General features: G+C 37.4%; 1 pseudogene; it reads right to left on the reverse strand.

Moving 5' to 3' along the window:
• The window catches only part of LOC116480076 (alpha-ketoglutarate dehydrogenase component 4-like), a 26,914-nt pseudogene extending 24,772 nt beyond the window's left edge, over positions 1–2,142 (reverse strand).
• Positions 2,143–21,546: the final 19,404 nt, after the last annotated feature.

Below are 21,546 nucleotides of genomic sequence, written 5' to 3' on the forward strand. Positions count from 1 at the left end.
CTGATGGGCTTCCCTTTGTGGGTAACCCGACCTTTCTCTCTGGCTGCCCTTAACATTTTTTCCTTCATTTCAACTTTGGTGAATCTGACAATTATGTGTCTTGGAGTTGCTCTTCTCGAGGAGTATCTTTGTGGCGTTCTCTGTATTTCCTGAATCTGAATGTTGGCCTGCCTTGCTAGATTGGGGAAGTTCTCCTGGATAATATCTTGCAGAGTGTTTTCCAACTTGGTTCCATTCTCCCCGTCATTTTCAGGTACACCAATCAGACGTAGGTTTGGTCGTTTCACGTAGTCCCAAATTTCTTGGAGGCTTTGTTCATTTCTTTTTATTCTTTTTTCTCTAGACTTCCCTTCTTGCTTCATTTCATTCATTTCATCTTCCATCTGCGATACCCTTTCTTCCAGTTGATCACATCTGCTACTGAGGCTTCTGCAATCTTCACGTAGTTCTCGAAACTTGGCTTTCAGCTCCTCCATCTCCTTTAAGCCCTTCTCTCCATTGGTTATTCTAGTTATCCATTCTTCTAATTTTTTTTCAAAGTTTTTAACTTCTTTGCTATTGTTTTGAATTTCCTCCCGTAGCTCAGAGTAGTTTGATCGTCTGACGCCTTCTTCTCTCAACTCGTCAAAGTCATCCTCCATCCAGCTTTGTTCCATTGCTGGTGAGGAACTGCGTTCCTTTGGAGGAGGAGAGGTGCTCTGCTTTTTAGAGTTTCCAGTTTTTCTGCTCCGTTTTTTCCCCATCTTTGCGGTTTTATCTACTTTTGGGCTTTGATGATGGTGATGTACAGATGGGTTTTTGGTGTGGATGTCCTTTGTGTTTGTTAGTTTTCCTTCTACCAGACAGGACCCTCAGCTGCAGGTCTGTTGGAGTTTACTAGAGGTCCACTCCAGACCCTGTTTGGCTGGGTGTCAGCAGCGGTGGCTGCAGAACAGCGGATTTTCGTGAGACCACCAATTCAGCTGTCTGATAGTTCCTCTGGAAGTTTTGTCTCAGAGGAGTACCTGGCCCAGTGAGGTGTCAGTCTTTCCCTTCTAGGGGGGTGCCTCCCAGTTAGGCTGCTCAGGGGTGAGGGACCCACTTTAGGAGGCAGTCTGTCCATTCTCAGATCTCCAGCTGCGTGCTGGGAGAACCACTACTCTCTTCAAAGCTGTCAGTCAGACAGGGACATTTAAGTCTCTGGAGATTCCTGCTGACTTTTTGTTTGTCTGTGCCCTGCCCCCAGAGGTGGAGCCTACAGAGGCAGACAGGCCTCCTTGAGCTGTGGTGGGCTCCACCCAGTTCGAGCTTCCTGGCTGCTTTGTTTACCTAAGCAAGCCTGGGCAATGGCGGACGCCCCTCCCCCAGCCTCGCTGCCGCCTTGCAGCTTGATCTCAGACTGCTGTGCTAGCAATCAGCGAGACTCCGTGGGCATAGGACCCTCCGAGCCAGGTGCGGGATACAATCTCCTAGTGTGCCGTTTTCCAGGCCCGTTGGGAAAGCGCGGTATGAGGGTGGGACTGACCCGATTTTCCAGGTGCCGTCTGTTACCCCTTTCTTTGACTAGGAAAGGGAACTCCCTGACCCCTTGCGCTTCCCGAGTGAGGCAGTGCCTCGCCCTGCTTAGGCTCGCGCACAGTGCGCTTCACCGACTGTCCTGCACCCACTGTTTGGCACTCCCTAGTGAGATGAAACCGGTACCTCAAGCAGAAATGCAGAAATCACCAGTCTTCTGTGTCACTCGGGCTGGGAGCTGGAGACCGGAGCTGTTCCTATTCGGCCATCGCTGCCTGTCTGTAATGTACAATTTCTTGTTTGTCATTTGGAAGTCACATATTATAAAGACAATTTTTTTGTCTTATGACAAACAGCAGTCCACATTGGATAAATTTCATTTCTTCTTGAGACACAAGTTTCTTCTGAGGTAGTGTTTTTATTATTTCTGCAGTGTCTGGCAGGCCCTGATGTATAAGCAAAGCTGGTGATTTGCTTTTCTTAGAATCTGTGAAATTGAAGAGGAGTGAGATAATAGTCCTGCTGATCTCAAAACTCCTGATGCAATGGGCTTAGAATGGTCTCTCTGTCAGGGAACCTTATTAATGGAGTATGTGACTTAAGTACCTGAACCATCCTGCTGGCAGTTGCCATTTTGCTACTCATCATGATGCCTGAGAAGCTCGAGATACTTCTATTAATCACAAATGTCCATATTTAAGATTTATGCTTGTAATGGTATTTATTTGTCAGATTATATTAACATTGATTATAGAATGAACTTTATTCATGAGAGCTTTTATTTATGGAGACCATAATAGATTTTATTCTAGGAGATGGATACATATTCCATGCACCCTCTTCTTTCTCTTCTGGTTGTGTGACCTTAAATAGACATTCCTGCAAAGTGGAGTTAAAGATACTTATCTCATAGGGCTATTGACCTAAGAGAAGGCTGCATGGGAAAAAGTGCTTTGCAAAACATAAGCATGCCAGAGAGTTCTTACTCCCCACACCCTCCTCCCACCCCTAGAATGGGCATAAGATAAGGATTTCACTTTGTTCTGCCATACATTTATACTATATTTCCAGGCATTTGGGACCACATTTCCCCTCTGTGAATAAGATACAATATGAAAAGCCAGAAATTGGCCAGGCGCGGTGGCTCACGCCTGTAATCCCAGCACTTTGGGAGGCTGAGGGGGGCGGATCACGAAGTCAGGATATCGAGACCATCCTGGCTAACACAGTTAAACCCCGTCTCTACTAAAAATACAAAAAATTAGCTGGGCGAGGTGGCGGGCGCCTGTAGTCCCATCTGCTCGGGAGGCTGAGGCAGGAGAATGGCGTGAACCTCGAGGGGCGGAGCCTGCAGTGAGCCGAGATTGCGCCACTGCACTCCAGCGTGGGCGACAGCGAGACTCTGTCTCAAAAAAAAAAAGAAAAGAAAAAGCCAGAAATTATAAGGACCTTTTGGGTCACATAGTTCATTGCTCTCTGAACACAGACCACCCTTTGGGAACTGCAGACTAGTTTCATTAAGTTTCTCTTTAATAATCCATTCCAGCCTCTCTGATGTTTTCACTTAGCAAGTTTTTACCTAAGCTAACCTAAATTTTTCCCATTAATAACTCTGGATGAGAATGGGAAAGATACTGGAAGACTATTGTCAAGTCGTAGCTTCCTTTTCTCTACACTGAGTAATCCTTTGACCTTTACTCTCTTTTCTTCATATTCACTTCATAAAACCCATTTACATGAATTTTCACTTAGCTGGTTCTTGGTAATTAAGTATGTACAGATTATGGTTGTAGATAAAGTGATGTGTTGCTGCTGTTATTTTAGAAAGATTTCCTCTAAAGACAGTATTTGTTTCCTTGTTTAAGCTAGACTACAGGAGGATAATTTAAGGAATTTGGGGATAATAATAAATGGTTTTTTGTTTGTTGCTGTTGACTTGGTTAGTTACTCATTTTAACATTTAAGACTAAAAGTAGGATAAAGGATGGTGGAGCAGAGGGGCAACAGAAAACATGCCATTTGTTGCTCAGGACGTGACACAGAGTCAATGCAGTGCACAGGTAGTGGGGAAACTAAGCTGAAGCAATCAAAGTGTTGCATTAGGTCACTTAGGCTATGAGGGCTTCACTCACGCAAACTGACCCTCACTATTGGGGTTGGAGGCATTACTAGAGTGAAGTGTCAATAACCAGAGAACAAAATGGAGGGAAAAATGGAGGAAAAATAGTGAAATGCCTTTTGCTATTTATCTCTAGAACCCACTGTCAAAACACAGTTCCTGTTCTTTCATTTCCATTTGTTTAGAGATTGTAGGTCATAAGGGAAGAATGTTCCCACTAGGGGACACAGCAATGGTTTCATTGAACAGGAAGTTGAGATGGGGAAAAGGAAGGAGTAACCAGGAGCCACCTGCTCACTCAGGGCTCCTCATGACACTGAAACAGCATGTGAAAAAATAGTTATGCTTTGGCTGAGGAGATTGATCCTGATTATCAAGGGAAAATTGTGTTGGTTGGACACAGTGGCACCAGGGATGAACATGCTAGAAATCTGGAAGATTCTCTTGATAAGCCTCTCAGTTTTCCCAAGTTCTGTGGTACAGAAATACAGGCAGAATTACTAATGACACAAACCCTTCAAGAATAAAGGTGTGGTTACCGTATCAGACAAAGAACTAGGACTGGCTGAGGTACTTGGTACGTTTCAAAAGAATTTACAATAATAATGGAAGAAGGGTATTATAAATAGCATCTACATCCATATGAGTTGTTTCATGAATAGGGACAATAAAAGGCATGTATATGTATTTTTCCCCTGTTTGGCTATGAATATATTTATGTATATTATTCTTTTTTCTGCTCAATTCCCAAATAATATAAACTATTATGTGTTAAAGATGATTATCCTTGTATCTCAGTATTTGACTATATGATATCAAATGCAGAGACTGAATCATCTAGAAAAGAAATAAGCCTCACTCCAAGATGCATAAAATGATATGGGGCTTCATATTTCATCTTTTGTGGAAGTCAATGTATCTTCAGTTGACTAAAGGATAGTTGCAATATATTAGGTGAAAACATAACATTACTGTCTTTGAAATTCAAATATTAGTAAACAGATATTTGTGGATGTTGACTTGACTCAGCCACCAATTCTTCTAAGGCTGGTAACTACCTTTCTCTGAAGTTTCTTCCATGGGTGGTTCTGGCATGAAGATTGTCAATGAGAACTACTAAGAGATTTGAAAGTTTGAAATAAAGCAGAAGCCACTATTCTTGGAAAGACATGGTAGCCAAATGTAGTGGCTCTTTAGACCTCTCAACGAGCCCCATTTCGCAGCTGCAACTGCCAGCCATGCTAGCATCACAGATCTCTCCATAAGCTCTTCTTCCACCGTCGTGGCATTCAGATGTAGTGGCTTCTTGACTTTCTCAGTGACTGTGGCTTGGCCACCTCCTCTAATGATGTAGGCTGATGTCACAAGTAATTGTTTCTCTGATGTTCTGTCTATCTGTTCTGTCTTTCTGTTGCCTATCTCTTCTCACATTCACAAAATCTGTAATTACTATATTATTTATACCACTTTATTCTCAACATATGTGATAGCTCTGTTTCCCTAACTGAACTCAGACAAAGATAGTATGTAATCAGATGATCTTTATTTCCTCTTTTTGATTCTATTTTAATTCCCATAAATCATGGGGCTTAATATTTTATTATAATTATTATGCTTATGATGCATTGATGCCATATTTGTGAATAAGTAGACACAGGCAATTTTTGCTTGCTGGAACATTGACCTGGAAATATTTTGAAACAGACTCATTCAAATGATGCTAACTTTTAATCTCTTATGGCTCTTAATGAGTTATATTTTCCTTGTGTTGAAAAAATAATAATGGGCACATGTCAATATTTTATGCTCACAGAATTTACTTCTTGGTAAGACGATGTTCAGTAGATAGTAGTCCCGCTTATGGTGACACAAAACGTCTAGATAAATACTGAACAAATCAACCATCATCTGAATGTTTGATTACAGATTATTGAACATATTGATACTTTCGATATTTAGAGTTTTGATATTTTTTAGATAAAAGACAAAAATAATTCACTAAACTTTTAACTCTTTATGCAGATGTTTGTCATGGTGGCCTTACAGTTGACTAGGAAAAACCTAAACTGCCATTTGTTTTAATTCCCACCCTAGTGCACGAGAAATTGAATTCAATAGTCTAAATGCTGAGCCCTGAATTAAACAGTAGTCCTATATTTCAGACAATTTCATCAAAAACTCTTGCTGTGTTCCTGGACTCACATCAAAACTATTTTGGATTAATGCCAGTTTCATGGATTTTCATGGCAAGAGAATGACTAGTTAAAATGTAATTAAACATAAATTATTTCCCATTGCAGTTTTGCAAACTAAAGTATATTTAAGTACAAGTTGGTAATAAAACATAAACAAATATGTTCTCAAACACAAACCTATCCCAAATCAACCAAGAAAATACTGGCTTTGCTAAATCTGCCTATTGTATCAGTTAGGATAATTTCAGTTTCAAGTGACTACATATCTAATTGAAAATGGCTTAAACAATAAAATAATTTAGTGTTTCACAAAACATGGATTCTGAAACTCTCAAAAATCAAATTATGCTAATTATTTAGACTTGCTCAAAAAATGTGTAAGCAAAACCTCAATGACAAACCTTTTAAACTACTTTAGAGGAATAATTTGACAATATTGCTGCAAGTTTTTATTATAATTATCAATTATTATTGATGTAGTTTGGATATTGTCCCCTCTAAATCTCATGTTGAATTATAATCCCCACTGTTGAAGATGGGGCCTGGTGGGAGGTGATTGGTTCATGGGGTTGGATTTCTTATGAACGATTTAGTGCCAACCCCTAGGTACTGTTCCAGTGATAGTTGAGTGCGTTCTCATGAAATCTGACTGTTTAAAAGTATATGGCACCTCCTCACCGCCATTGCTCCAACTCTTGCCATGTCATGTGCCTGCTCGTGCTTCACCTTCCACTATGAATAAAAGCTCCCTGAGGCCTTCACAGAAGCTGAGGCGATGCCAGCACCATGTTTGTACAGCCTGCAGAACTGTGAGCCAACTAAACCTCTTTTCTTTATAAATTACTCAGCACTAGGTATTTCTTTATAGCAATGCAAGAACAGCCTAACACAATTATCTTACTCTAAAAATGTAAAAATGTCAGTTGATGTAGTGGGTAAGTAGTAGAATGTCATATAAATCAACTCCATCCACAAATCTAGAATATCATTATTTCTAAAGTGTTCCAAGAAAATCATAATCTTAGACTTTTGTGTGCAACAGCAATGTTCCAAATGCAAAATTGCCAAAAATATGCTGACTTGTAAAATATGCTGATTAGTCCATCTGAATGATGCACTAATATGTATAGTGTTGGAAAAACCTCATTGAATAGCTAGGAAACATCAAGACAGGTTCTAAGAAAGATGCTTATAACAATTGATGTCTACATTAACATAAAAGAAAGATGTCAAATAAACAACCAAACTTTACACCTCAAGCAACTATTAGGTTGGTGCAAAAGTCGTTCCTTTTTTTTTTTTTGCCATTAATATAAATAAAAGAACAAACTAAGCCTAAAGTAAGCAGAAAGAAGAAAATAATCATGTTAGAGCAGAAAATAATGAAATTGAGAAAAGAATGACAGCAGAAAAAAATCAGTGAAGCTGGGTGCGGTGGCTCAAGCCTGTAATCCCAGTACTTTGGGAGGCCAAGGTAGGTGGATTGCTTGAGTCCAGGAGTTCGAGACCTGCCTGGGCAACATAGGGAGACCCCATTTCTATATTAAAAAAAAAAGCCCACAAAAGAAAAAATGAAAAATTACCTGGGCATGGTAGCAGGTGCCTGTGGTCCCAGTTACTGGAGAGGCTGAGGTGGGAGGTAGAGGCTGCAGTGAGCTGAGATCACGCCACTGCACTCCAGCCTGGGCGACACAGCAAGACACTGCCTTAGATCAGCACAGAAATTGAGAGTAAGTATTCAGATACTCTTATAGCAATGAGAGTAATATTATTTCCGTTGAAGCTAATAATAAAAGATTAGGGTGTATGTTTTGTAAAAACACAAAACCATGATTCTTAATTCTCCAACCATTTAATTCAATCATTTGTATGTACTATAACTAATATAACAATTTTCATATAGCTAGAAAATTAGATTGTTTAAAATCAATCAAAAAATAAACTAAGAATTGGGTTTTTTAAAGGACAAACAAAATTGCAAATTCTTAGCTAGACTAATAAGTAAAAAAGAGAAGACTCAAATAAAATTATAAATGAAAAAAGAGACATTACAACTGATGCCACAGAAATAAAAAAGATCATAAGAGTCCAGTATGAAAAATTGTACACCAACAAATTGGATAACATAGAGTAAATGAATAAATTCTTAGAAGTATACAACATACCAAAACTGAATCATGAAATAATAGAAACTCTGAACAGACTAATAAAGAAGGGGATTGAATAACTATTAAAAATCTTCTCAACACAAAATAGGCCAGGACCAAATGAATCCACTAGTCAATTATACCAAACATTTAAAGAAGAATTAATATAATTTCTTTCAAATCTTCCAAAAATTTGAAGAAGAGGGAACACTTCTAAATTCATTTTACGAAGCCAATATTACCCATACCAAAGCTGTACGAAGAAACTAAAAGAAGAGAAAACTACAGGCCAATATCATTGATAAACATAGATTTTAAAACTCCTTAATAAAATGCTAGCAACCTGAATTCAACAGCTCATTGAAAGGGTCACACACCATGATCCAGTGGGATTTATATTTGGGATCTAAAGATGGTTCGACATATGCAAATAAATGTGGTACATCAAATTGATAGAATAAGGGATGAAAATCACCCAATCATCTCAATAAATGATGAAGAGCGTTTGACAGAATTCAACATCCTTTTATGACAGAAACTCAACAAACTAGGTATAGAAGAAATTTATCTCAGCATAATAAAATCTGTATGTGAAAAGTCAACAGCTAACATCATACTCAATGGTGAAAAATGGAAAGATTAGGAACAAGGTAAGCATGCCTCTCCCCACTTCTATTCAACATAGTACTGGAAGTCCTAGCCAGAGCAAGTAGGCCAGGAAAAGAAAGAAAGACATTTAACTACTCTCAACTCCTGGATTTTTTTATCTCTATGTTGTGCCCACCAGTTAGGACATTTTTTGCTACCTCTCAACACTGATTGGCTACCAAGGTTCTTGCCGTAAAATCCAACCTTTAATTCTATGCTGTATAAACCTTATTATCATGCTAGTTGAGAAAAATGCTATTTAATAATACTTATGAAGGAATACTCCCAGGGCATGCAGCTTTTCCATTCCTCTAAGATATTCTAAATTAGTCTCTTTATCAAACCAGATGTTAGAGTTCTGCATTCTTGGAACTCAAGTTAATTGCCATCTGGTATCGTTTCCTTTTAGGACATATTGGGGCACATTTTTAGAAACAGGTGTTTGAAATTTGTTGCTTTATCAGTTGTTGACATATTGCAAGGAAGGCATTTTTTTCCTTACTGTGTCATCTTTGTAAGGACATTGAAAAAATTCCTCTCTGGTCTTGATTTAAGAAGAAGCTATGTCTTCTCTAGACCATTTGTCTTTATTTTATGGACACAAAACCTTGTACCATTTAGAATTTCTCTCTTTGCTTTGGTTGCTAGGTGGCTCAGAGCCAGATTTTAACTCAGTACTAGCAAATATACAAGGCTTTTTTATATTTATTATGCTTGGTTTTATTCTTTTTCTATCCTTCTTAGCCCCAGTTTCCATATTTACTTTGCAATTTTGTAATATTCTTTTGATTTTTGTTATTATTTTATTGTTAGCTACCTCAAGACCTTTGTGGAAGGAAGTATTTTATATATATATATAAAATACACATATATATATGTAAGTAAATAATTGATCAGGAAGTGATTGCTATACAGAGATATCGTACTACTAGATTTGAGAAAAATTTATCTATAACCAAATTCCATTTACATTATTGCTGGAAGTATTTCTTACTTTTTAAATGTGAGGTCAGTGATAACGTACTCTCTCATGCTCCTCTTTCTAATCTCCTCCCTTCCACAGGTTCCCTTTCAATAGTGGCTAAATAGTCACAGTCTCACCCTTCTTATACAACTAAAATCCTTCCTCTAGGGCTTTAAAATGAAAACTCCAGACCCCCTCCATTCTCTGCCATCTGTTATTGTCTATGTTGGAAGAAGTGTCTGTACTCGCTGTCTCCTTTATTTTCCTTTCACTTCCCAACCCTCTGAAACTGTCCTCCTAAAGTCAGACTTAGTTCCTTAATGGTAAACCCAGTGGATACTTCTCAGTCCTTGACGTCCTTGGCTCTTAATTATTCTTTCTGAGTACATGCTGTACCCATGGAGATCCTGACACTATACACAGCTGGAATTTCTTCTTACTCTGTCTTTCTGGACGCTTGTTCTCAGTTTCTTTTTCAGATTCCTCTGATTCCATCTTTCTCTTAAATGTTAGTGTTCCTCAGAGTTTGGCCCCACCCCTTCTACCCCCTCTTTCCACTCAATGCACATATCCTATGCAGTCTCTTTCATTTACTGAAGTGTTTCTCTAGCCTGGTGACTCTCCTGATATCAATTGCCTGTTAGATGTGGATGTCTAGATATCTTGCTGGCACCTCAAACTCTTCAACTTTTCATCTTAGTTCCTTTCCTCTGTATCTGTTCTTTGTTTCATTTTCCTAGCTTTGAGATTTACACCACCAGATGCCTTCTCATCAACTCTAAAAACCTAGAAGTCTTCTTTGACTTCTCTTTCTCCCTGTCTCTATTCAAACAATCACCAAGTCTCAGTGATATATTGACTAAACACATCTTAAATCATTGTCGTTGTATCCTGCCCCGCACCCCCCCCACAGGGACTACAATCTCTTAGTCACATTAATGTCTTCTGTGCTTTGCACAGTGCCAGTGACATAAGTGCTCACAAATATTTCTGGAATGAATACATTAATTTTAGAAAATTGAGAAACATTAAGAGATAACAGAAATGGAATATGGATTTTTTTAAACCTTCATGTTATTAGCACTCAATTGGTTTTAATAAGCCAAATGAGTCCAATATTTTTCACATTGAATTGTTTTCTGGAACATCTATATAAAAACATATACTTAGAAATGCATTTTTAATGACTTCCAAGAGGCTGTTTCTCCACATTTTATGTGGGAAAATGCTATACAGCAAGTAATTTAGTCATAAGAGCATTTGGCTGAGATTTAACATAAGAAAACACCAAAATGAAGAATCATTATATAAATCGAAGGTTGCTACAATGAAATTTCATAAATTGTTTGCTTTTAAGAATGCAAGAACCACTTTTCTGAATATCTTTGAAACCTACTTATAAAATTCATGGTGAGAGAGGCTCTTTAATGTATGGTAATTACCATAGTAAGTCCAGCTTTAATTTACTGATAAAATTCTAATTGTTCAACATACATGTGTGCATAACGAGGCAGTGAAGAGTGTGCATAATTGAATAGCTCTTTTGAAAATTGAATCCTAATCATTTCTTCATCTGGTAATTGGTAACCGGTTGCTTTATTTTCCTAAGGCATATTTTGACAAACTTTGCTGAAGGCTTCTGCAAAGCAATATTCATTCACATCTGATATTCAGTCTCTGACCATCAAATGCTGCAAGGCTTTATGAGAAATGAGAAGAGGAAAAGATTACTTATGAGGGTGCCATATGTAGAAGGATGGAATTGCTTTTTGGTTTTGTGCTCACACTACAGTTCTGTATAGGTTTTATCTGGCATTCTCAGCATGAGAATCTTGGAGGTTCTATTTTGACACTGTTAGTGAGCATTAGTATGTTGAGATCCTCTATAGTCAGGGAATGATGGGATGTGTGGGGAGGAGAATTAGAGACCCTTTTACCTGGATGTTGTTTACTGATTGATCATGCCTGTGGTAATCACTCCTGTAGATACCCCCCAGGAGACAGCACGAAAAAGGAGACATTGGCTCAAGTCATCACAGTTAATGTCTTTAATAAATATGTGCTTGTTCTTGACCATTAGAATTTTGATGTCGACTTGGTAGTGTCCTGAGTGATCTCATTATCTTTAAGTCTAGGGTTGTTTGGACACTGGATGGGCAGGTTTCCAGTACACCACTGGACATTTGCATTTTTTATTTGCTGGAGATTTCTTTGACCTTGGTGAAAACCAAAAGAAAGGAAATAGCATTCAAGAAGGCGGAACTTAAAATGAAAAACACATGAAATAGGATCTCTCTGTGGAATTAAAGCATGGAACACTGACTAGGAATGTGGTGGTGTTTGCCCTTGCACAGTTTGGCCTGACTCAGAGGAACGTCTGACGTTAGACTGTCCACGTGCAATAGGCACAGTGAAAAATAGAGCATGGCTTGGGCAGGCAGTAACATTTCTTTTATATTTTCTCCAAAAGGTAAACATTTTTTAATCACATGTACATGTCCGAAGTGTTCTATGAATTTGTTAATGGCTGCTAAGTTCACATGTGTCTGTCTTTCATTTTGTCCATTTCAAGACACCAAATTAAAAGGCCGTTGGTTTCCATATTCTGTAAGGAAAGGCTTGCATAATAAAAGGCATGTATTTACAATTTAGATATAGAAGATTTGTTGCAGGTGGCTTTGAATGCCTTGTAGCAGATGCTATTTTGTAGTACAATTACTTACACTGTCAACTCACATTTATTGTCTTATATAACGACAGCATTGACATTTAAAAAGAAAAACAAATCAATTGCCCATATGAAAATTAATCTGCTGAAACTAAATTTTAAAAGTAAGTCTAAACACAATTTTCTGCCACCCTGCAGGTGGAATAGGAATTGCCATGTAGTTATCAAAAAATTTTTAAATTATATAATCAGTAAAACTTTTCTTTCAGCATAAGTATATTATAACTTCTTCCATTAATATTTTTGCCTGGAGGTTTTTAATCAAAGAATATGAAGTTTATAATAAAGTTAATAAGTTAGATCCAATGCCTATTATGAAGTGTATATAACTGAACAGACGAACCACTCTGTTTCTATTAAAGGACAAGTCAGCCATGTCTATAAAATAAAAGGAAATATACATTTTTTTATCTTTTGCCTTCCTCTCCAGTCAAGAAAAATTAGGTGATTTTAAAAACTGTTCTTCACATGACCTTAGTTATCCTGTTTTCAGTATTGACTGCTTTTCTTCTCTCTTCTATACTTGATGAAAAACTCTCACCATCCTTCAAAGGCCGGTATGAGGTCATCTTCCACAGAAAGCCTCTTCACAGAAGGAATCAAATTACCTTCCCCTGTGCCCCCGTTGCCCTGGCCCATAGGTCTGGGTGGCACCCGTGACAAATATTTGCTGTCTGCTGTGGTCTTGAATGAAGGTGGACATGGCACTTTACCATATTTGTGGCCCACTGGGTGGCACAGTGCCTGTCACAGGGTAATGTTTATTGACTTATATAATGAATCTTAAAACAAGTTCATTGTCTTTGGATACATTTCAAATGAAAATACCATTATTTTCCTTTTAACTCAGGGAAATAAAAATTTTATTTCAGAGAAATAAACATTATTATCTTCATGTCCTGAGTGATGGGATCCAGGCTTAAAGTCTTATATTTGATTTTGTTTCTCTTCCTATGCTGGCTTTGTGAATAGATAAAAGATCAAAGTCTAAATATCTGAAACATTTATAGAAAAAATACCAATTTAATTGGCCTAAAAAGGCTCTATTGTCACCAATTTTGTTTAAGAATGATCTCTTGTTACATGGCTCCAGATGCACTGCTGCTTAAAGCAACTGTAGCAACACTGAGATATCTGTTACCTGCAGCCTGATGTAATTTAGCTTTTAAGTTCAACTTTGCAAAAGTTATGTGAAAGGTTTTCATTGGGCAGTTTGTCCCTATTTGTACTTTTGATACAAAGGATGATGATGTAAAACATGAGTGGGTTTTTCTTCATAATAATAAATCCTAATATAACCATTTTCATTTTTATTCATGATCTTCATTTTTATACATGTATATTCATTTTATATACATGTGATTATATCAAAGTTACCATTCATTTTGCATTATGCTTTTTAACTGAACATCATATCATAATATTTCCTCACGTTTCAGCATGATCTTAATTATTATAGTAGTAAGAGCTATGTATTTCTTCTGTTGTGCCATTGTGCTATTATATATGTATAATATATATGCCATTATATATATAAATATATGTATATACCATATATAAATAATGTATATATGCAATAATATATGCCATTTTATGTATAAATTACATTTATTTTTATGTACATTTAAATCTATAAGTCTATCCACCTATTGAAAATCTAAAATAAATCTTTCACTCTCCTAAATATAATATAAAATTCTCTCTGTTTTCTTCCAATAATTTTGTCTAATTTTCCCAGAATTCTGTGATGAAATTCAGACTGTTTTTGTCAGAGCAAAGAGTTAATGGTCTAGTGACATGTAGAGTAGTAAAAACAGAGCTTGCAGCTAAGGAATTCTTTTTAAGAATACATGAAATATTTTCTTTGAAACATATTTACTGAATGCTTACTAAGTTTAAGGAATCGGGATTTTTCTGTAGTTACAAAAATAAACATCATAGACATGACCATTAACTACCAGCACTTACATTCTAGCGGAGGTAGGAAACTGAAAACTGATAAGCAGACAAATAAACAAGATACTTACAAATGATAATACACCAAGCAAGGAAGTTTGTTAGAAAACACCATCTCAGAAAAAGACTGATTGAGATGAGATGTTGGTGAATAGCATGTTGACCCTTGGGTCAAGTGACAGTAAAGGACTCAGGATGTATGCATGGAGAAAGCTTTCGGGAAGTGGGACCAGCATGAAATAAAGCTGTGAGGTGAGGAAGAGCTTACTTTAAAAACTGGATGTGGTAATGGGGGAACAGTGTGCCTCAGACACTGAGCAGAGGGCAAATGGCATGAAGTGATGACGGGGAGGGAGGGGATGAGTCACATGGGCTCTATTCTGAGTGTAATGAGAAGCCTTTGAATGGTTAATCAACTTTGTAACATAATCCAATTTCCACAATAGGAACTTTTCATGAAATGTGAGGAATGAATTGTGAGGGGAAGAACGGAAGAGGACATTCCAAAGAAGCAGTTGCAAGAGTCCAAGTCAGAAATACTGGCATCGAGGACTTGAATGATATAACAGAGGAAATGGGGAGTAGAGGACAAAATGAGATGTGTCTCTGAGGTAGGAAAAATGTCATGTGGTGGTATTCGGACATGGGAGTAAAAGAAAAGAGGAATCAAGGATGACTTAAATACCTGACATAAGCAATGAAGTAGTACATATTTACAGGAATGTGGGGGACAGACAGGTTGGGGAGTGGGTAGCAGCAGGGATGAATAGTTGGATACAATGGATCTAGGACTCAGAGAAAATGCTTGGGCAGGGGAAGCTGGTGAACACCTTTGGAGGTGGAGTAGGTCCTATGACCAAGGCCCTTTGACAATTTTTGTATCTTCATCTTAACTCTGACTTTAAATCTAAGAAAATGGGTAAGATTATTTAGGGAGAAAGAGTTGAGAAAGGTGAAAACTCATCTTGAGATAATGTAAAGTTTGATGTTAACACATCTCTGTGCTTTTTATTATTTTTGGTAGGCTGTGGGAAACTGTTCTACAATCTGAATAATGAACAGCTGTGAAATGAAGTACATTTTGATTCAAGCAAGCTGATTACATAACAACTAAAATATAAAAGACAATGGTGGCTGGCGTGGTGGCTCACGCCTGTAATTCCAGCATTTTGAGAGGCTGAGGTGGGTGGATCACCTGAGCTCAGGAGTTTGAGACCAGCCTGGCCAAAGTGGTGAAACCCTGTCTCTAATAAAATTACACAAATTAGCTGGGTGGTGCACACCTGCAACCCCAGCTACTCAGGAGGCTGAGGCAGGAGAATCACTTGAACCCAGGAAGTGGAGGTTGCAGTGAACTGAGATTGTGCCTTTGCATTCCAGCCTGGGCAACAAGGGTGAAACTCCATCTCAAAAAATAAATAAATAAATAAAAATAAAAAAAAAAAAACAAAGTTAATTAAACACATTACAAAAGGAATTTTTACTTTATACATGTATTCCATATGCTATTTTCTTAAATGTCCAGATATTCTACTATGGAAATGGAAAATAGATTCAACTGGGTGTGTCATCTCTAATTGACCAGTAGTGGCTGCTGGAATAAGTGTGGAGAAAAGGCCATGCCTGGGCCTACTGGGTATATTTGTCAGAAGTCAGAGTTCTTCAGAACCAATAGGATATCATTTGTATATGTAAATAATATATAAGTACAAAGAGATTCATTTTAGGGAATTGGCTTATGTCAATGTGGTGCCTGGCAAGTTTGAAATCTTTAGGGCAAGCTGGCAGGCTGGAAATTCAGGTAAAAGTTAATTGCATACAGTCTTGAGTCTGAAATCTGCAGGGCAGGCTAGCAGGTGAGAGGCTCAGGCAGAGCTTCTATATTCCAGCCTTGAGGTAGAAATGCTTCTTTTCCAGAAACCTCATTCTTTGTTCTTAAAGCTTTTAGCTGATTGGATGATACCCACTCATACTATGGAGAGTAATCCGTTTTACTCAAACTGATTTACTCATTGTAAACGTCAATCACATGTAAATACTGTCTTCACAACATCTGGGGTGTTGTTTTACTAAACAACTGGGCTGCCTAGTTCAGTCAAGTTGACACACAAGGTTTACCATTGCACCGACCAAGAGTACCAACATCTATTGCAATGACTGCCCGTGGTGTATTGATGAGGGGCGTTATGCCTGCCATGTGCTTGCAATCCTTATCCTGATCGTATTTAAATGCTCCTTTGGTATAAGAAAATCTCTTTTATTGGCAAAACTTCAAGAATATTGTAGAAAATGAAATAAGTTATATCTAAAAGATTATTTTCATTTGAAAGGCAGGAAGAGAAAGACCTTGTATCTCATGAAGAGAGTTTTCAATGAACTACACTTCTCTTTGCTGTTGCATTATTTTCTGATGGAGGCATTTTAAATTCTTCTTATCTGATTATATAATCCAAAGTTTCAGCCCACATTCACTATACATCCCTCCCTCACCCATCTATGCTGTAGAAAGATCTTCAGTGGCAACACTTTTATACTCTTAGAGAAATTGGTGACAGGATTTTTCAGAAACTAACTGTCACTGATAGTCCCAAAATTAAAATTCAAACTGTCAAAAATATTTAATAATCATTTGGTGGATATTCTTCAGTCTATTATGTTTTGATCTTTTAAGTGAGGTGACACGTTGTAAATTTCTGTTGACTTCATTAGCGTCTCAAATTTGTTGTGCTGGAGCTCAAACAATTGTGCTATTGTATCAAAGAATGCCTACAGTTTTACAAAAGGAAGGGGGAAGTTTCATTTGAGGAGTGGCTTCAGCTATACATTTTAGTTAGAGGAGATTTGAAAATAAGACTTAATAACTTTTGCTATAAAAACATCTTAATACAAGAGCATTCAGAAAAAAACAAATTCTGAGATGCAAAACAATGGTTACCAACGGAACGATACTTGGATAATATTTGAGTAAAACCAATATCCAACAAGTATTTTCATTAGAGTGTCCCTTTTGTTCCCCTAGAAAATGTTTTATATTATTGAGTATCATATGTCTCTCTGAATTTCTGTTTTCAAGCATGTTTCCTGCTAGGAACATATGGAAAGGGTAAATGTCTGGAGTAGAATTTGAATGCTGTTATAAACTATGAGAGAGGATCTTGGAGTATTACTGCAGTTGAAACACTTAAAACTATGTCTGCAGTTAGATTTAGACAACCATTTTGCTTATGTTGTACTCTTTTTATAGAATATGAAAAAGAAAATGTAAACAGCAGATCTTATAAAATCCTCTTACCTTCCATGTTTACATTTTGATGTTGGTATCAATTTACTCTCCTACAGATGCTTGGTATTATTATTTTTGAAAGCAGAGAAATTTCACGTGTGGAAAATTACAGTGTTCTAGTGGAGGACGTTTATGTCAGGAAATGATTTCTATGGGGAACTTTCACTCAGAACCTTAATACTAATTCCTGAACTCCCCTAAGCCTGGGACCTGTGTCTACTGTACAAACTGAAGAGTTGTGATTGTTAGATGGTAGAGGTAAATTTAAGAGTCACGGCCAAAGTAAGGATAGATGTGAGTAATTACTTCGGTAAATCAGGCATAAAATGTGCTGTTAGTCTTTGGCTCATTTAGTTTTCAATTCTCTGTTTTGCTATGATTATAAAGACAGGGCTTTTCTTTCCTTTCACAATTTTAAATTTAGAACAGGGAACAAAGTGCACCAACCCATTGCCTTCCTGTGACCACTCTCATCTCGGAACCATGGCTGCCGCACAGGGACTCAGCCAATGTGATTAATCGAGGATTCAGAAGCCAGGGCAGATTGCACAATGAGGCCTGGCTGGCCAGCCTGGGGAGATAGATATTGACTGATATTGATTGCGCATTTTTATCACATGCCAAACCACAGGACAACAAACTTTCAGCAAAGCTCCCAACACATCTAAAAGTTAGGCTGGTTATTTCTATTTTACAAATAATAGAGATAATTTGAGTTACTTGCCCAAGACATCATAACTCCCGACCTAAGACTGGAATCTGGCTGCTTCCCAAAACTTCTTTGTTTTACCTTGTTGTTATTTCTATTACTGAATCCAGTCTTGTACCTTTTGGGCTTACTTACACACTTCTTAGCGACTTGCTCCATTAAAAAATTTGACAAATTATACTGATCAGTGCTAGGAGATATTTAATATTTCACCAGCTTTTAAAAGCAGATTATTAAAGCATTTGAATTCTTGTGATAGTATCAGCTTATACAGCTGAAATAAATAAGGTACCCAGATAGTGGAGATGGAAGTTCTTTAAATAAGAAACTAGAATGCTCTGAATTGATTTGGTTGTAGTGTAGCCTTAAAATTGGTAGTCACTCAAAATTCAGGGCAGATGGTCTTTGGTGTTTGCGTGTACTCCTGGGCATTTATCAATTAGAATTCAGCAACATTTGCCTGTTCTCATTAGGTAATTGTATTAAAAATATTCCTTGTCATAGGAAAGAAAACCTAATTACTAGATCTTAATTAAACCTTGTGCTACAGGTTAACCTCTTGACCACACACATATGACCATGACGAAAGAAAGGCAAGCCAGAAAATTCATTAAGGTGGTTGACAATGACCAGCAAGCAGTCAGAAACTGTGTTTGCTCTTTCTTTGTTTCACTTTTCCCTAATATCAATGATTACAAGTAATGTGAATAGCATTGAAACAATATGTATATTGACAACCACATTTTTTTCTACATATATGTCTCGATTTTACTGTACATCCAAAGCTTCCCAAAATGTATTCTTGAAGAAAGCTCTGGTGGCCAACAAATGGGTGCCAACTCATTTCCTTCTTTCTGCTTCCTCTTCACTGGGGGAGAGTGTAAGATTGCATTGATACACGATTACAGCATAACTCACATTTCCATTTTGATTGAATCAGAAGTAACAATAAACTAAAATCTCTCTGAGACTCTTTGAGTCATTGACACTTTTACATTTTAAAGTTTATTGCCATCACCGCCAGACTAAATATTTCTCATGAAATGTTTTAAAAGTTTGTTATTACACATTTTATATTAATGTACCGTGGTCACACTTATAATAACTCCAGAACTTGATGTGGCCAATATTTTTAAGACCTTGACTATCTTTAGAAAGATTTGAGGCCCAGAAAAGTAAAGAGAATTTTCCAGTTTTTTTTAACAAACCAATATCTAAAACTGTCCCTTTTCATCATTTGAAATGTATACTTTTGTTGGGGGAGTGTGAAATTTGCTAACCATATCATTTTTATAACAGTTTCTGTTATTAGTGCATATTCAAATAAACTGAGACAGAAACTGACTATAGGAAACTGGGATCCCCCTGCTCCTAAACTGTTCTTCTATATGAAAATATATAGTTTTATCTCCTGTCATGTACTTAGGCTGAAAGTTCCTTTCTAATTTCAGCTCTTCTGCAGGTGTGTAGGATTAAAACTGTCCTCCTAAAGAAGTCTTTTCTTGACTGTCTTGTGAAAAGTAGCTTCTTGTCTTCCTGCTCTGACAATTATTTTATTTATTTATTTTGGCTTGTGATTTGCTTCACAAGAATAAAAGCTCTATCAGGAGAGGGATATCATATCTGTCTTGTTTACCACTGTTTCCTTGGTGATTGTGGTTCAATGCCTGGCACAACGTGGTGCTTAAGAAATACTTAGAGATGAAATGAATGAGTGGATGTATAAATGAATTAATGACTGAGGAAGCAGCAACCAGTAGTAAATTTCACCTGGGTCGCTTATGAGGGGATCATGGAATATGGAATGTGGAATTCCGTACCCATGGGTGGCGGCAGGCTGAGTGACAAAGACAAACAGCAACAACAAAAATCCAATGGGCAGGTTTGCTACTGCTACTGGAGCTACTTCCATTAATTAAACTTGTACCATATGCTAGATGCTGTGCTTCACGTTTCAATTTTATTTTATTCAGTCCTCTCTACAACTCTTAAAAGATCAGAACAGACCACATGAAGGAGGTGATGTCTGAATAGGCGAGAAGGCAGAGAGGATAAAGGAGGAGCACAGATTTGAGCTGTTATGCAGGTAGTTCAGGCATAAGTTATGTGATTAGCATTTGGCAGATTTACTTTCATTGTGTTTTTCCTAGACAGTGGAGAAATAGTCCTCTTTATCTTTTTGCTATTTTGATTTTGGCCCCTCAGCGAATAAAGTGTACAAACTAATCATTCTATGGTGAATGTCTCTGCACAGAGCTAACCTGGTACCATTTGCCCTTGTCAGTGGTATTGGGTGATGACACTCGAGTGCACAGTTTAATTGGCAGAAGGAAGAGGCAGGCCAGTTACATCTATGCAAGTCTACCAAGTGAGCCATGAAAATTGCAAATTGTGCCGATCAGTTGGCAGCCTTGCTTGGTGTGTAGTATTAGTCAATGCCGTAAGAATCAGAGAGCAGGGAGGTCATTCAAAAGAGCGAAATGCATGCAACTCACAGCCAAAAGCCATTGCAAACAATCACATTAGAAAAACATTCACCATCTCCCTTCCCTCTTCCTCTCAGACACCACAATGTATGAGGGCAGGAGAAAATTCAGATGTAAATTGCTTCTGCTGAGGAGTGACTCTGCATAGATGGGTTTTTGAAATGCCAGATAGGGTGACTCTCTCCTTTTGATCATATAAGGAACCATAAGAACCAGCCAGGCCTCAAGTGGAATTCTGACACTTCAAATACATTAATATAATTTTTCATTAGGCAATTTAAAGATCAGAGACATATATCAATTGTACCTTGTTCTTGGCTAGTCATTTTTGCTTGGAAGCAGCAGATTAATAGGCACTTTCTATATCCTGAGCTAACTTATCTATAATTCTCTGCACTTATTAGGTTGAAGAAAAGTTGCTTATAAAAGCAAGGCTAAGGGATGTGTAACACTTCATCTTGCTGTCAAAACCTATCATTTAAATAAGTTGAAACTTCTAAAACATTGAAAGGAAAGCAGTCCTCAAGTGAATAGAAATGATTTAAAAAATAGAAAGGAGAGAGACAGAAAAAGAAAGAGGGAAATAAAAGTACATATATGGTAGGCAAAGAAGACCTGCCTGGTTGGAATTGGTTTGGAATGACATGTTAGATGTCATGCCCTGAGGCTCACTTAAGCTCTGGGGGGTCAGGGAGTAATCATCTATTATCTTTTGCCCTTTAAAATGTTGATTAGCATGTATTTTCCCTTTTTGACCTATCAAATCCATTCCTGGGACTTTAACTTAAGGCTTGTGGACAAATAATAATAATAATCT

This window comes from Hylobates moloch, unplaced genomic scaffold, assembly GCF_009828535.3.
Source record: "Hylobates moloch isolate HMO894 unplaced genomic scaffold, HMol_V3 SCAFFOLD_13, whole genome shotgun sequence".
NCBI classification, from domain to species: domain Eukaryota; kingdom Metazoa; phylum Chordata; class Mammalia; order Primates; family Hylobatidae; genus Hylobates; species Hylobates moloch.